Consider the following 11,291-nt stretch of genomic DNA (forward strand, 5'->3'; position numbering starts at 1 on the left):
AGGCAAGCCCGTCTGCGCCCGTCCGTGGCCAGACGGGGCTAGGGGCGCGTCCTTATGCCCACCGATTCATCTATTCAGCTAATGATCTCGTGGCATTACAGGGCCAGTGGCCCCTGGCGGATGCTACCATTGCTGATATCGCTTCTCTTGGTTTAGGCCCCTCTATTTACGAGGTAGTCCCTGCCCACCTGGCCCCTTCTACTAGTTGTTCGACTCAGCTGCCTTCCGGCCTTACTGCCTCGCTACCCTGCCCTTTATCCATTTTTTTACTTAATACTAGGTCGGCGGTTAGGCATTGCCAGGACTTGTTTGTCCTGCTTGAGGTACAGAAGCCAGATATATTATTTTTGACCGAGACTTGGTTTAGCGAATCGTCCCTGCCCTCTTTATTGGCTACCCTTCCTCCATCCTATGTTGCCCTACGCTCAGATCGCCCGGCTAGCAAGGCGGGGGGGTGGAGTGGCTATTATTGCCCGGTCTGACCTTAATATGCAACTACTCCCATCACCCCCGATTGCGCCCATAGACCATCTTGTAGTTTCTTTCCCTACTCTATCTCCTCCTCTTACCTGTTTATTGGTATATCGTCCGCCCCAGCTGTCACCTTTATTTTTGCCCGCCATACAGGATCTTTTGGCCACCTTAGTGGTCAATCATGCCTCGGTCCTTGTACTTGGGGACTTTAACTATTGGCCTACTGACGCCCACGAATGTACCTCTTCTAAACAGTTCTCTGAACTTCTTTTGGCCTTGAACTTGGTTTCCCATGTCCAGGTTCCTACACACAAACATGGTCATGTGTTGGACCAGGTCTGGTCCCTCAATTGCTCTATTTCATCCATCTCTGTTTCCCCATGTCCGTGGTCCGATCACTTCTTAGTCGCCTGTTCTCTTAATTACAGGTCAGTGGTGAAAGTTCCATTAGCCAAAAACACCTGGGCACGTAACTGGGGCCGTGTCGACCTCCAGTCCTTGTCATCCTCCCTGCTGGACTCCTCGCCTAAGTTGGCAGGCCTTTCCTCCTCATCCCAAGCGCCACCCTTAACACCTGGCTCGCCAGGGGATGCGACTTGGTAGCTCCCTTACGTCGGATATCAACCAGACGCCCCAACGAATCCAATCGTTGGTTTAACGAGGAGTTAAAGGAGAAGAAGCTTGCTCTTAGGCGAGCGGAGAGGCTGTGGAGAAGGGACTACTGCCCTACACTGAAAGTTAGATACACCACCCTCCTGGGCAAGTATAAGAGAGCTATACTCGACGTAAAGACTGCTTATTTTTCCGCCAAAATTTTGGTGGCAGAAAATAAACCCAGAGAGATTTTCTCCATAGTCCAGGATCTGGCCTACTTGGACAGGGCATCCCCTAAACCCCTGCCCACTCAGCATCTATGTGATTCCCTTAACTCTTATTTTTTGGATAAAATAACCAATATTAAACTAAATATTCCTTTCCCTTCCCCGGCTTTTGTCGGTCCCTTTCCCCCTACTGCCCGTTCCTCCCTCACTTCTATTCCACCGCTCACTGAGGATGCGTTTCTGGCCATTCTCCCAAAAGTTAAGTCGGGTTCCCCGATGGATGTTTGTCCAGCCGGCATCCTCAAACACATTTACACTGCCTGTCCTTTGCCCCCCCTTATTTTTCTTAATAATTCCTTTACACAAGGGGTGGTGACTCCTTCCCTAAAGTCCGCTACTATAGTGCCTATCCTCAAGAAAGCAGGGGCTGACCCTTCCGCTCCAGCCAATTACCGTCCAATTTCGCTGCTGCCCTATTTGGGCAAGGTGCTGGAGCGGCATGTAACAACGGTTTTCAGCTCCTTCATTGAGGAGAATGGGGGCTTAGCACCCCGACAAGCAGGATTTCGGCCAAGACACTCCACGGAGTCCGTTGTGGTGTCGGTCCTCAACAACCTTAGGGAGGGAGCAGACCAAAACCATCATCAGGCCTTGGTGCTCCTCGATCTCTCCGCCGCCTTTGACACGGTGGACCATTCCATCTTGTTGTCCCGTGTCGGAGCGGCGGGAATCGGGGGCTCGGCCTTGGTCTGGCTCTCCTCCTTTTTAAGGGACCGCACCCAGGCGGTCCGGCTGGGAGACTTTTCGGCTGCCTCATTACCTGTCACTTGTGGTGTTCCTCAGGGTTCTTCTCTTTCTCCTCTTTTGTTTAATCTCTACATCTGTCCTTTGATTTTTGCTCTCCAGCAGCTGGAGGTCACCGTTTTTAACTATGCGGATGACCTCCAGCTTATCTTTAATCTCTCTTCCTCTCCTCATTCTATTTCTAATTTTCAGTCAGTTATGGTTTTCATCAGGGACTGGATGAATCACAACCACCTAAAGTTGAACCCGGATAAGACCGAGCTGGTTCTTACGGGTAGTTGCTCCAGTCCCTGGAATTCTTTATTCTGGCCTTCTTCTTTTGGGCCCCCTCCTTCTCCTTCTGCCTCAGTCAAGACATTAGGTGTCAAACTCAATAATCAACTCACTCTTCACTCACAAGTTAGTCATGTTGTTTCCTCTTGTTTTCTCACTCTCCGCACTATTCGCACTGTTTCTCGCTTTTTCTCTCCTCTGGCACTCAAGCTGATTATGTCCGCTCTTGTTGTCCCCCGGCTGGACTACGCAAATGCCCTGTACAATGGCATTCCAGCGTACAGCCTACGGAAACTCCAGTTGGTTCAAAACCAGGCAGCCCGACTTATTCATGGCCTTTCTCGCTCGCATCATTGCACTCCTCTTCTGAAGGCACTTCATTGGTTGCCGGTTAAAAAGAGGGCCTTGTTTAAGTTGGGTTGCATGGTTTTTCATTCACGGCGGGGCTCTGCTCCCGCCTTTATTTCTTCCATGATCAGGGAGTATATCCCCACTCGAGAGCTTCGCTCTTCTTCCCAGTCCTTGTTGGTGGTCCCCCGCTTTAAGCGCAAGAAGTGGGGTGGGTCGAACTTTTCTACTCTGGCACCCACTTTTTGGAACTCTCTACCGGATCACCTAAGACTGGCAACACACTACCTTCCCTTTCGGAAGGACCTTAAAACCTTTCTTTTTAAACAGGCCTTTCCCTTGTGATATGCTCTCACTTCTCCTTAGGCCTATTAGTTTTTAGGTGTGGTGGTCACTCTCCCCCACTGGTACCCTGCCCTCCATAGCGCCAAGAAACCGCTGGTGAATGCTGCGCTCAATAAATATTTTAAATTCAAATTCAAATTCAAATTCATAATGTTATTAACCGATTTCTTACATGCAGATGTTTGCGGCAATCGGGATACATTCATGCTCCCTGGCGAAGCAGCATTATTAACTACATTAATACCCCAATAGTTTGGACTCTGTTTCAGCTGGTTTAGTGTCTCTGCCCACTTTCTGACTCCTGGTCACTATTAAAGTGCAAGTGTTCCTATGGTAAATTATGGTTATGGACTGAAATTTCCATGTTTACCATTAAGTCCTTAGTACAGTGCAATGTATGTGCCCAGGGCCTGTAAATCAAATGCTTCTAGTGGACCTGCAGCACTGGTGATGCCACCCACACATGCAGCCCTTCAAAGGGTTCTCCTACCTGCCACTGCAGTATCTGCGTGCAGCTGTGACTGCCATGTCGATCTGACAAGTGCACCCACTTGCCATGCTTCAAACCTTTCCTGTTCTTACATGTAAGGCACCCATAAGGTAGGCCGAAGGTACCCCCATGGGCTGGGCGCAGTGTATTTGAAAGGTAGAACATTGTACTGGTGTGTGTGACATGTCCTCATAGTAAAATACATTAGGGCAGATTTACAAGCCCCTTGCACCACTTTTGCATCACTTTTAACATGGGAAAAGTGTTGCACCGGCGGCGCAAAAGGCTTATGAATCTGCCCCATTATATTTTGTTTTTCACTATTGGAAGGCTATCTGTCTCATAGGATATATTGGGAGATACTTGGTAACATCTTACAAGTATAACTTCCCATTGGGATAAGATAGGGAAATGGAGTTTGGGTTTGCTAACCTCAGGATTTAATAAGACATCTTTCAGTAAAGATAGTTTTTAAATGATGTGTTTGAAAATGCCACTTTTAGAAAGTAAGCATTTTCTTGCTTAACCATCCGTTGTGCTTTGGAGTAACTTGGTCTGGGGATGCGCATTCACTGTAGACAGCCACTAGGGGGTTGAGGTGTGCGAAGCCATTCCTGGATGAGTCAGGCCTGGGCTGAATAGACCTGGGCTAATTTTGAGTAGTTGGAGATTTGCTTGCACCTGAATAGGCTTGGTCTGCCTTACACAATGCTGTCTCCACTTCCTGCCAGGAAGCTGGGCCAGTGAGGACAGAACTGATTTGTATAAAGCACAGAGCCTCCCTGTAATAAGAGAATAAAGGAAAATGTGGTTTAAATATTGAGGGCCAGACTGCAGGACTTTAGAACTCTTTTGGACTCAGAAACTTGCTAAGAAAAAGAGCTGGAGAAGCTGTAAGGAGGAACTACCACTCTACTGTGTGCTTTGCTGTGTTTGCCTGCAGTGGCTGCTTATGTCTTGGGAAGAGAAAGGACTGGACTGAACTTTCGGCAACTTCTTTATTTGAGTTTCTCCAAGGGCTTGAGGTAGAGCTTGCCCCCTGTTCAAGAAGTCTCAGGAACAGCAAAGACTGCAGGTTCATCTGCTACTAACACTGGGAACTGTATTTTTTGTTCGGCAACAGAAGAAAAACCAACATGACGCCACTATCGGCTCCGTGTCCCGAAGGCACCGCAGAGGGGACCGCCGCACTTCCCACTATAACCCTGGTCTTACCAACGATGACGCCCGCGACCTGTGGGCACTGCACTTTGGACTGCATCACTTCACGCAGCCGGCCTAGCATCCCCACCACCGCTTTTCCATGTTACGGTTGTACATGATCCGCGTCCGAGGCAGCAGAGATGGAGTCTCCGCCAACATAAAGGGAGAAGCGTCTGCAACATGAACGCTTCGCGTTCTAATTGTTTCTTGGTCCGTTCGGGTCTCCCTCGTCACTTCCGGATCTCAGTTTCTGTCGTTGGAGCCGCCGCATCTTCTGGAGCCGCCGTGTCTTCTGGAGCCTTCGCATCTTCGGAAATACGCTGTGCCTTTTGCTCCAGTTGGACTTTCACTTACCGACTATTCTCCTGCTCCTGCTCACAGCACGGGGGTCTTCCTGGGCCCTTTTCTCGCTCCGCTCAGTCTGTCCATACATCATGGCGGTAACGGGCTCGTGCTAACTAATAGCACCCCAAGTGTGAATCCTTAACACTTGTGATCAGTGGTGTATTTTCTTGGCACGCACTGAGCATCTGTATTTTTCTTATATGATATGAAAGCTCGCATTCACGCTCTCCTTATAGGCATTGTTGTGTGTTGTATGTTGCATTCACATATCAAGTGTGTTTTTTATTGGCTCCTGATGTAAGAAGCTCCTTAGCTGAATTTCTCATAGATCAGAGTTTACCAGAATGCTGTTATCACTTACCTTTTCCCCCATTTGCATGTTCCTTTGAGTCTTGGAAGCTCTGCAAAATAGGCGGTTGCATATTTTGTTTTCATTATTTTATTAAAGGTTGTGCTATTAATAACCTGCGAATATCAATTCCTTATTTGCCACCTGGTATCATGTCCTTTAATGGATAAGGGGTAAGCAGCTCATTAAGGCTACTAAATTGCTGCTATAACATCACACCACACCACAGTTGTTAATTCTTGCTTTATTCATTGTTTAGGGAATATTGCACCAGATTTTCACCTTTTTACATATATGGACACAAGTGGAAGAGGGGAGATTCCCAGGTAGAATGTTTATATAGTTCAATATTTATAGGACTTTATGTACCCAATCTAGCAACACATTAATTCGGCCTTCTGTTCACAGGATCTTCATCCGGTCTCCTGTGGTGTTTCCTTGGTGCAGGACGTGTGTTGGATCTTCTGCTGCCATCTTCCTCCCTTGTCTCCCCTTTTTCCCCTATTCACTGGTACTGCTTTGACCTTGTTGGGTTGTCCAGTGGTAGAGGGAAGTTGGTAATTATTCATCAGTCTCCTGCCTCTTGTCCCTGCACAGACCTCAGGTGAGCCTGACAGAACGCGAAGCCCACGTGGAATCTCTGGCTGGGTGAGATGGAAGAGAATAAGATTTCCTTAGCAGACCTAGCTCACATGTTAGGGAATCTACAGAAAGAAACGCAAGCTCTTTCAAGTAGAGTTGATACATTGGAGAGAAGTATGGCCCATGAAGCCTTAAAGAGGGCTGAGGGAGGCGTTTCCACATTCACTCCTCCAGTAGTCAGTAGTCCTGTTATACAGGTCACTACTCCTCCCACAATACCGTTAGCTCCTCCTGAAAGGTTCATGGGTGACCTTTCTCGCTTTGTGGCTTTTATTAACCAATGTCAATTGCACTTCATGTGCAAGGCCGCCTGTTTCCCAACTGAACAAGCCAAAGTAGCTTTTGTCTTATCATATTTGGGTGGGGTCACAGCCACTTGGTCAATACCATTGGTTGAACGCAATGATCCCCTTTTGTATAATTATGGCCTTTTCAAAGAGGAATTAAAAAGACTATTTGACAGACATTCGTTGGTACAATCAGTAGATTCGGAACTGCTTAATTTGAAACAGGGATCTAGAGATTTGATTACTTACATCACTGATTTTAACTGCCTGATTTTTTAAGCTAGTTGGCCTGAAGAAAAAAGAAGTGCCGTATTTTATAGGGGACTCAAAGATGAGTTTAAGGATTTATTGGCTCAGGTAGTAGATCCACCTAATAATTGCAAGACCCTCATGGATTTGACAGTAAAATTGGACCACAGATTACATGAACGAAAAAGGGAGAGAGGGCGATCAGAGGCACGGCTTATGGCATACAGGGGAAAGCGCACTGAGACCAAAAGACCTGGAACTGAGGTTGAACCAATGCAAATTGGGAGCATAAGGGGTCCTATCAGTAACAAAGAAAGACAGCACTGCAGGGACCAGAAAGTATGCCTCTATTGTGGTAAACAGGGGCATTTCTTGAGGGCGTTTTCCAGCAAACTGAAGAAACAAAAGGAGCAGGGAAACTAAATAGCCTAGGATCTAAAGAGGCAATAATTTCAGGTTGGTCAGGTCTAATAGTCTCTCAACCTGTAGTTACAGAAGAAGCCTGTACACTGACTTCACACTTTAATGTAGACACCTAGTTAGACTGGGAAAACCACCATATGAAAGTCCGTGCACTGATAGTTCTGGTGCCACAAGCAATTTTATAGATCTTCAGTGGGCAAACAGTTAAGAATTCCTGTTAAAGCAAAAGCTGTCATAGAAGAAGTGAAAACTATAGATGGTAGTACCATTAAATCGGGCCCGGTTACACATGTTACCATTCCTTTGTCCATGTGTGTAGAGGGTGTTCATACTGAGGTAGTCACTTTTGATTTAATTCAATCACCACAATTTCTTGTTGTCTTAGGGGTTTCCTGGTTATCACAGCATAATCCAACTATAGATTGGAGACAGAGAACAATTACGTTTACTTCACACTTCTGTATTGAACACTGTATAAAACAACCAAAGGTATCACACCCTTTGTTAGGATCCTGTACACAAATCGAACCTGAACTTCCCTCTTGTTACCTAGATTTAGCAGAGGTGTTTGACAAACAAAAGGTCACAACCCTTCCACCACACCACCCCTACGATTGTAGGATAGATTTAATACCTGGGGCCCAGATACCCTGCAGCCGCATATATGCTCTTACCGAAAAAGAAAACCTCTATTTGCGTGCTATTTACGTGAATACCTAGATGAGATGTTACGTATAGGATTCAAAACAAACAAGATGATGGACGGAATGTTGCACAATGGCAAAACATTCACCCCCCAGTCACAGATATGGGTTTAATCCATTGTTATTTTGCTCACCAAGCCACCCCAGTTCACACATGGCCATATGCAAATCAGTCCTGACCCTGTGCCTCATGGGAACAGTTCAGACCGAACTGCCAAGCCATGTCTTCCCTGGACCGGAATCAAGCATCCTAGGACCAGTTTCTGGCTATCAGCCGTCTTCAGCCAGGATAGCTTGACTCCAGTGGCGCAGTGAGCACGGGACCCACGTCTGGGCATAACCTTCCCACATAGGGTGAACAGCAAAACACACAAGATGATGGACGGAATGTTGCACAATGGCAAAACATTCACCCCCAGTCACAGATCTGGGTTTAATCCATCGTTATTTTGCTCACCAAGCCACCCCAGTTCACACATGGCCATATGCAAATCAGTCCTGACCCTGTGCTTCATGGGAACAGTCCAGACCGAACTGCCAAGCCATGTCTTCCCTGGACCGGAATCAAGCATCCTAGGACCGGTTTCTGGCTATCAGCCGTCTTCAGCCAGGATAGCTTGACTCCAGTGGCGCAGTGAGCACGGGACCCACGTCTGGGCATACCTTTCCCACATAGGGTGAACAGCAAAACACACAAGATGATGGACGGAATGTTGCAAAATTGCAAAACATTCACCCACAGTCACAGATCTGGGTTTAATCCATCGTTATTCTGCTCACCAAGCCACCCCAGTTCACACATGGTCATGGTCTTGTTGACAAAAATGACCCACTTCACTCCTATGAAATCTCTTCCCACTTCATAAGAGCTAGCATGGTTATTTGTGCAGCACATGGTTAGGTTACATGGTTTGCCCACTGTATTAGTTTCTGATCAGGGACCCTAATTTTCCTCTGGGCATCATCCCCAAACATATGGACAGACAGAAATAATTAACCAGTGTATAGAACTATATCTACGATGTTAGTTATTACAAACGCCAGCAGATTGGGATAGGTATTTGTGGGCGGCCGAATTCTCCGTAAACAATAGTATACATTCTTCAACTGACTATTCCCCTGTCTTTGTTTTTTATGGATTTCATCCCAGATTCTTGCTTTCCCATTCTGCAACTTTTGCCCCGGTCCCAGCAGCAAAAGAGTTCATTACACACATTCAGGAAGTGCAAAAAGCAGCAGTTCCAAATATAGAGAAAGCCAAATTGGCATATAAGAGAAGTGCAGATGCTCATCATCGCCCAAGCCCTGAATACGCTGTGGGGGATAAAGTCTGGCTGTCCACATGCAATGCGCAAATCAAAGGAGTTCGCAAATTTAAACCCCGGTATATAGGTCCTTATACCATTGTGGAAATAATCAATCCTTTGGCCATGAGGTTAGAACTCCCTGATACCTTGAAAATACACCCAGTGTTCCATGTGTCCTTACTAAAACTTGTAGCACTGGGTACTGGGTTACCAGTCCAACCTGCTCCTCTAGAGGTTGACAAGGAAGAGGAGTACGAGGTGGGGGCCATTGTGGACTCTTGTAGAGTACAGGGTAAGCTCCAATACCTCATTCATAGGAAGGGTATGGACCTGCAGACAGAACTTGGGAACCAGTGGGTCACGTACATGCTCCCTGTTTGGTGCGTTTATTTCATCATAATACCCTTGGAAGCCCAAACCAGCGGGGGGTTCAATAGGGAGGTGTACTGTCACGGTTGTACATGATCCACTTCCGAGGCAGCAGGGACGGAGTTTCCGCCCACATAAAAGGAGACGCGTCTGCAACACGAAAGCTTCGCGTTCTAGTTGTTTCTTGATCCGTTCGGGTCTCCCTCGTCACTTCCAGATCTCCGTTTCCGATGTTGGAGCCCTCGTGTCTTTTGGAGCCTTCGCATCTTCGGAAATCGTCCGTGCCTTTGGTTCAAGTTGGACTTTCACTTACCTGCTATTCTCCTGCTCCTGCTCACAGCACAGGGGTCTTCCTGGGCCCTTTTCTCACTTCGCTAAGTCTCTCCATATAGCATGGCGGTAATGCGCTCGCGTTAATAGCGCCCCAAGTGTGAATCGTTAACACTTGTGATCAGTGGGGTATTTTCTTGGCACGCACTGAGCCATATGGATGGCTTCAAACTGAGGTGGCATGTTGTGAAAAATAACCATGCACTGTGAAGCAGACTGAGTAATTAACAGTGGCTGAGACTAATTCAAGCATTCCCTCCATCACTTTTTGTATAGTTCAACTTTCTAAAAGGTGCCATTTTCAGAATAGTAACTTATTACCATTAAAGGGGACTTAAACTACAATTCAAATGAGTAGAATACACATTTCACTATCTGTTCTCACTTACAGAGCCTAATAAGGTAAGAGTGTTAGTCTACTGGAGAGATAGCCTTGCTATAATGAAAAATAAATTATGAGGTTTTTTTTACTGTCAGAACATGTAAAACTTTATCACACATGTCCTACTTTTTAAATATCATGCTCTGTGCCCTACGAGCATTGGGGGCATACCCTACTAGTGATATATAAGGATTAAAAAAGAAGGACTAGGACTGCCAAAAGGTCTAAATTGCCAGATTGAAATGCAAGTTTAAAAACTGCACAACAGGCTGCAGTGGCAAGCCAGAGACAGGTGTTACACTGCTACATTAGTGGGTGGCACGATGAGTGTTACAGCCCACTAGCAGCATTTAACTTGCAAGCCCTGGGTATATTTAGCATTATATACTAGGTATTAAAGTAAACGAAATTTACCAATCAGTTGTATACCAATTTACTATGTTTCCTAAGGAAAGCACAAGAAATGTATCACTGGTTTGAAGGAGTAATGTGCACAGAGTGTTAAGAGCCAACACAAACGGGTTTAGCAAAAATTGGCAGAAATCTGGGGTGACCCTGCAGAAAGGGCCTGGTCTAACATGAACTCTTTCCTTCGACCTGGACATGCTTAAGAAGCACATTACTCTCTCATTTGTAAAGTAGTTTGTGGATTTGGAGTATTAAGACATGACCATTTGTCCTTTTTTTACTACATTTCCAAAACCAGGTCAGTGATCTGGCTGGTGGTAATCTGGGCAATCCCCATGTGACCTATTCTTTTTTCACCTATTCTCCAAATCTCAACATGTAGTTGTGGTTCCCATTAAGTAACCTCAAGTGACCTGTCCCTGCATCTACAGGTGTGTGTCCCTGGGTAGCCTGACTTTTGATGCTGCCGACCGCCTCATTTGTTAGGGTGATTGGTGGGCATGGTATGTGTCGGGGTTTTCTTTTTTCAAATCCGACCTGTTGTGAAGTGCTTTTTTGAGAACATTCCTCTCTGTGTGACCTTCTTTCAGGGAAAGCTGTACATGCTCATGTGTTGCTTGCCCCTATCTGATTAGGGATTTTGCATTCTCGCATATTTTGTGTCATATGGACCATATACTAATCTGCTACCTGGATCAGAATAGAACAGAGTGTGATGGAAAGACAAAACACCTCTTC

General features: G+C 46.2%; 1 long non-coding RNA gene across 1 annotated transcript; it reads right to left on the reverse strand.

Moving 5' to 3' along the window:
• Positions 1-5,681: 5,681 nt before the first annotated feature.
• LOC144766736 (uncharacterized) lies at positions 5,682-7,653 on the reverse strand. Its single transcript, XR_013597904.1, has 2 exons — positions 7,320-7,653; positions 5,682-6,096 (listed from the first exon to the last, which is right to left on the reverse strand). It is a non-coding gene; the product is annotated as an uncharacterized LOC144766736 (long non-coding RNA).
• Between the last annotated feature and the right edge of the window lie 3,638 nt (positions 7,654-11,291).

This window comes from Lissotriton helveticus, chromosome 7 (genome assembly GCF_964261635.1).
Source record: "Lissotriton helveticus chromosome 7, aLisHel1.1, whole genome shotgun sequence".
Taxonomy (NCBI): domain Eukaryota; kingdom Metazoa; phylum Chordata; class Amphibia; order Caudata; family Salamandridae; genus Lissotriton; species Lissotriton helveticus.